A 6070-nucleotide genomic window follows, 5' to 3' on the forward strand; every position below is an offset into this window, starting at 1 on the left:
GTGGTGAAACTAGTGGAAGAACTTTAATAAGCAAACGACAAAAGCACAATCTGTAGTACTTTATAGAACAACAACTTATATTTCATCCTGGTTGCTCTTTCCATGCTTCATAGTCTGGCAATGAATAAAATGACTTGACAGGTATACTCTGGTTATTGGTTGCCTGGACGAATAAACAAAAGTAATTTTCATAGGAGTTATAAAACCTATTTGATCTTTGCAGTGAGAAATAAATAACAGAGTGACATAATTTATAATACTAAAGATATGAATAACCGTATACCTCCGGGTAAACAAACATGACAAGTGATTCAGAGAGTTGCCTACCTTGATGATTGAAGTAATGAACTTAACCAAGAAAGAAGGAACTTTGAGAAGAAATGGCCACTCTGAGTGGATGAAATTGACCAGCAACCCTTTGATGTGGGAACCATCGCGGTCCTGAAATTTCATAAGTTCAATCTAAGACAAGAAAGAAACAACTTGATAATGGGAGAAAGATCGATCGAGGTCACCCTCACCGATGGCCGCGCAATCAATGTAGAAAGTGAGATAAGAGAGGCATGTACGAAATCATGAACAAAGTGAAATGCTTTTGATAATTTTATAATCAAATTGGGAATACCTACACCATACCTTATCATGAATAACATCATGCAAATTGTGCTTCTTGTTAAACTCAAATATTTTAGGCTTCAGGAGCTGAACAAAATGACGCTTTAGCAATACAAACATGTGTCGGAAACAAAACTACAACAACTGCTCTTTCATAACTCACATGTAGAATGGAGCTCTTAACAACAATCTAGGATTTACTTACTGGTTGGTCAGCTGTGATGTACTTGCAGTGGTGTAAACTGGAAGGTGATCTTGCAGAAGCGATAGTGCAAACTGACGATGTTTCATTATCACATTGTAGTTATTTGAAAGCCAAGTCTAGAGTTCTTGATTGAAGAACTGAAGTTCTTTCTGATTGAGAACTCAAGCATTTCGTGTACTAACCAAAAGCAGAACAATAAAATTAACTTTCATTGTTACATCACTAGGGTTATAATTGAACAAATTGGAAGAAGTTTATATACAAATTTAATCGACAATCATGTACACTGGATAACCTATCGCCATATCAAGAAGTTTAATTCAGTATAAATCAGTAAAAATCTTGATGGAACCAACCATTACATAAACGCTCTCATGTATCACCCGGCAAGTTTACTCTCTGCACTATGTGTTAGCTATTACTTCAGGTAATCAGTACCCAAGCAGATTAAAAAACAGGTGGGGTGGTAAATCCAAATTTAAAACAAGTGTATTATAGTGGTAGAGATATTGGTATACACAGAACAGGACACTTCAATGATCAAGTAGTAATTCTGTAGTTTTGTCGCACAAAAAGAATTGAACAATCCGGTGATCCAAGTCTATAGTCAGAGGTTCAATACAGAATTTAAGAAATTTAGCATAGTAACATCTAGTGGATTAGTAGGTTCAGTAACTGAAAATAGAGTAGACAGATCTAATGCGTAGAACTTAGAAGCTCCCCTCCAGCTTGCTTTCCAATAGCATGCCAATAGATTTTAGCCTCTGTGACATGTGTAGGAATTATGGAAGCGTCTCAACCCTCATACATGAGAGCCCGCATATATATATTGATAGGGCAATCGTAGGAGATCGAGAGGGTTACAGGTTCGATGGAGATTGCCAACCGAAAGGAGTTACAGGAGGAGATAGAGAAGAAGAGATAAGGCGGTTTAAACATATAAGAAAAACCTATCTCTCTCCTATATGTGTGGCGCAAGCTATACAAAGGAGCCCACAACTCTTTGTAACAACATATGTTTAACACCCTCCCTTAATCTAAACTTCTCAAGTTTAGATTACGCTTGAATTCTTCAAATTGTCTTGTGGGCAAGGCCTTTGTGAATCCATCTGCAACTTGATCCTTTGAGGGAACAAACCGAATCTCCAACTCTGTATTAGCAACCCTTTCTCTAACAAAGTGATAATCAATTTCAATATGCTTGGTTCTTGCATGGAAAACAGGATTAGCAGAAAGATATGTGGCACTAAGGTTATCACACCAAAGACAAGGACTTTGTGTAGGATGTATTCCAAGTTCATTGAGCATAGACTTAACCCATATAATTTCTGCTGTCACGTTTGCAAGTGCCTTATATTATGCCTCAGTGCTTGAGTGTGACACGGTTGCTTGTTTCTTGGCACGCCAAGATATTAAATTTGGACCAAAGAAAACTGCAAACCCACCAGTTGACCTCCTGTCATCCAAGCATCCTGCCCAGTCAGAATCAGAAAAGGCACTAACAAGAGTAGAATACGACCTGCTGAAGGTTAGCCCAACACTCAGAGTGTTCTTTACATATCTCAATATGCGCTTAGCAGCCATCCAATGAGAAGAAGTAGGTGCATGAAGAAACTGGCATACTTTGTTGACTGCAAAAGAGATGTCAGGCCTAGTAAGCATCAAATACTGCAATGCACCTAGCAAACTTCTGTACTTGGTACCATCCTCTTGATTCAAGAGGACACCCTCAGCAAGAGATAATTTTTCTGAGCTGGAAAGCGGTGTTGGAGATGGTTTACAGCCTTGCAACCCAGCCTTGCTCAAAAGATCAGTTACATATTTTTCCTGAGACAGATGAAGACCACCTTCTGTGTTTCGTTTGACCTCAATACCAAGAAAGAAGTGAAGATCACCTAAATCCTTGAGAGCAAAATCTGAGTGCAAATCTTGCAAAAGAGCTGTTACGGCCTTATTGGAGGAACTTGTGACAATGATAACATCCACACAAATAAGCACAAAGATAACAATGTGTGCCTTATTGTAAATGAACAAGGATGTGTCAGATTTGGAAGGAATAAAACCAAGTGTTTGTAACTTGGAGCTCAAGCGTGAGTACCATGCTCGGGGTGCTTGTTTCAATCTATACAAAGATTTGTTAAGCTTGCAGATGTGATATGGTTTGTTGTTATCCTCAAACCTAGGAGGTTGCTTCATATGGACTTCCTCTTCCAGAACGCCATGAAGGAACGCATTCTGCACATCTAGCTGACGAAGACACCAGCCTCTGGACACAGCAATGGACAGGACAAGACGAATAGTGGCAGCTATAACAACGGGACTGAAAGTATCCTCATAGTCTAGTCCATACCTCTGCTTAAGCCCCTTTGCAACAAGTATGGCCTTATAGCGATCAATAGTACCATCTGACCTGCGTTTGATGCGATAGACCCACTTGCAGTCAATCACATTTTTTCCTGCCCAATAAGGAACAAGATACCACGTGTGGTTTATCTGAAGGGCATGAAATTCCTCATCCATAGCTTGTTTCCACTTTGGATCAGTGAGAGCCTCACTAACAGTGCGGGGTTCACCTGTGGAAACAGTGGAAACAACTAAGCCATATTTAGTTTTATAATTGACAGGTTGAATAGTTCCATCCTGAAGACGTGTGCGAGCAGCTGTTGGTGCAAGTGTAGAAGATCCGGACGGAGCTGCAGCCTGCTGCACATGAGTTTCACCAGATCCCGATGGAGCAGAGACCAGATCCTCTGTGGCTGAAATAGTTGAGGATGGTGTAGGGGAGGCCGTAGAGGATCCTGGCGAGTGGGGCGCATGAAGCAGATCCGGTGTGGATCCCGGCCCGGCCCAGCCAACACGGTGTCAGAAGATGGCGGGGCCGTCTGGTGTAGATGCGCGGGACCGGCACGAACCGCGCGGTCGGCTGGTCCCCCACCCCTGATTGACGCACAGTGGATGGGGTGGGCGGCTCGGTAGTGCGCCGTGAAGTGGCGGCAGGCGGAGATGGTGGGTCGTCCTGAGCCGTCTGACGGGCCACCGATCCCGAGGGAGATACGGTCGGACCTGACACATGCAGGCGCACCGATCCCGAAGGAGATCCTCCTTGATCGCTTGTGTCTGTCACGGGGTCACCGAAAAAACTGTTTTCTGCTCCATTTTCTTCTCTGTTGCTTGCTGGAACAAGAAACTCAGGTACAGCAGGAGATATATTAGTCAAAACTTGATCAGTACAATTATCATTACCCACACAAGGGAACGCCGGAGAGATGAGAAGGAAGGAGAAGGATTTCCTTCCGGAGCAGTGCGCCGACATTAGGACATAGTTTTGCGAAAGGAAACCGGGTTTCATCAAAGACAACATCTCTAGAGATGTAGACACGTCCAGTGGAGACATCAAGGAACTTTACACCCTTGTGTTGAGCACTGTACCCAAGGAAGACGCATTGGTTAGAACGAAAGCTAAGCTTGCGAGTGTTATAGGGACGAAGGTTTGGCAACCAGGCACATCCAAAAACTCGAAGGGTGGTGTAATCTGGTGTGGCATTGAGTAAACGTTCAGTGGGAGTTTCATTGGATATAGTGAGACTCGGCCACATGTTAATGAGATGTACGACAGTAAGAAAGGCTTCATCCCAAAACTTTAGTGGCATGGAGGCAAAGGCTAACATAGCTAAGCCTACATCAACAATATGTCGATGTTTGCGTTCGGCGGAACCATTCTGTTGGTGTGCATGTGGACATGACACGTGGTGAGAGATGCCTATATTTTGAAAAAAAGAGTTTAGTTTCTCATACTCACCACCCAGTCTGATTGCATGGAAGGAATTTTGCTATCAAATTTACGTTCGACAAGTGCTTGAAAATTGTGGAACACTTGAAACACATTAGAACGTTTCTTAAGAAGATAGATCCAAGTGTATTTGCTATAGTCATTGATGTCTACTACACAACATTCTTCTTGTAGACGTTGTTGGGCCTGCAAGTGCACAGGTTTGTAGGACAGTAGCAAATTTCCCTCAAGTGGATGACCTAAGGTTTATCAATCCGTGGGAGGAATAGGATGAAGATGGTCTCTCTCAAACAACCCTGCAACCAAATAACAAAGAGTCTCTTGTGTTCCCAACACACCCAATACAATGGTAAATTGTATAGGTGCACTAGTTCGGCGAAGAGTGGTGATACAAGTGCAATATGGATGGTAGAAAAAGGTATTTGTAATCTGAAATTATAAAAATAGCAAGGTAGCAAGTGGTAAAAGTGAGCGTAAACGGTATTGCAATGGTAGGAAACAAGGCCAAAGGTTCATACTTTCACTAGTGCAAGTTCTCTCAACAATAATAACATAGATAGATCATATAAAAATCCCTCAACATGCAACAAAGAGTCACTCCAAAGACACTAATAGCGGAGAACGAACGAAGAGATTATGGTAGGGTACGAAACCACCTCAAAGTTATCCTTTCTGTTCTATCTATTCAAGAGTTCGAGCAAAGGCCCCGGCCCGAGGGGCAGGAGCGCGTCGTCTTCCTCACTCACTTTGAGCGTGGGTTCGGGTTGCCGGTGAGCACCTTCTTCCGCGCCTTCTTGGAGTTCTTCGTGCTTCAACCACACCATCTTGGCGCCGGCGCCATCGTCCAACTCTCTGGCTTCGTGACCTTGTGCGAGGGGTACCTGGGGGTCGAGCCGCTGACGACCTCTGGGCGCGCTTCTTCTCCTTGAAGCAGCAGGGCCCGTCGGCCGGGGAGTTCTCCGACTGCGGCGCCGCCGTCATCTCCAAGCGGTCGGGGGCAGATTTCCCCAAGATCCCGCTCGAGGATTCTACCAAGAAGTGGCAGAATTCTTTCTTCTACGTCCACAACCATGGCGCGGACCATATCAACCTTCCGCCCTTCGTCATCGCGCCGCCGTGGGCGAAGATGAACTGGGGCTACTCGCTCCGGCGCCCGTCGCAGGAGATCGTCAACCTCTGCGAGCGGGTAATGGTGATGAGGACGCAGGAGGAGCTCACTGGCACAGACCTCCTTGCCGCGTTCATCACTCGCTGGGTCCTCCCGCTTCAGAGGCGCTCCTGCCTCATCGGCGAGATGATGGGCCTGCCGGACCCCAACCGAATGGGGTCGACGCGGCTGTCTGCGGAGCAGGTCGTGCGTGGCGTCAACGACATCTCCAAGGCCAACCTTGGAGAGGATTGGCGATTCGGCAACGCGCCTTATAGCCAGTCGAACCCGGCGCCGTAGGTGAGCATCTGGT

The sequence above is a fragment of the Triticum dicoccoides genome, chromosome 7B (genome assembly GCF_002162155.2).
Source record: "Triticum dicoccoides isolate Atlit2015 ecotype Zavitan chromosome 7B, WEW_v2.0, whole genome shotgun sequence".
NCBI classification, from domain to species: Eukaryota; Viridiplantae; Streptophyta; class Magnoliopsida; order Poales; family Poaceae; genus Triticum; species Triticum dicoccoides.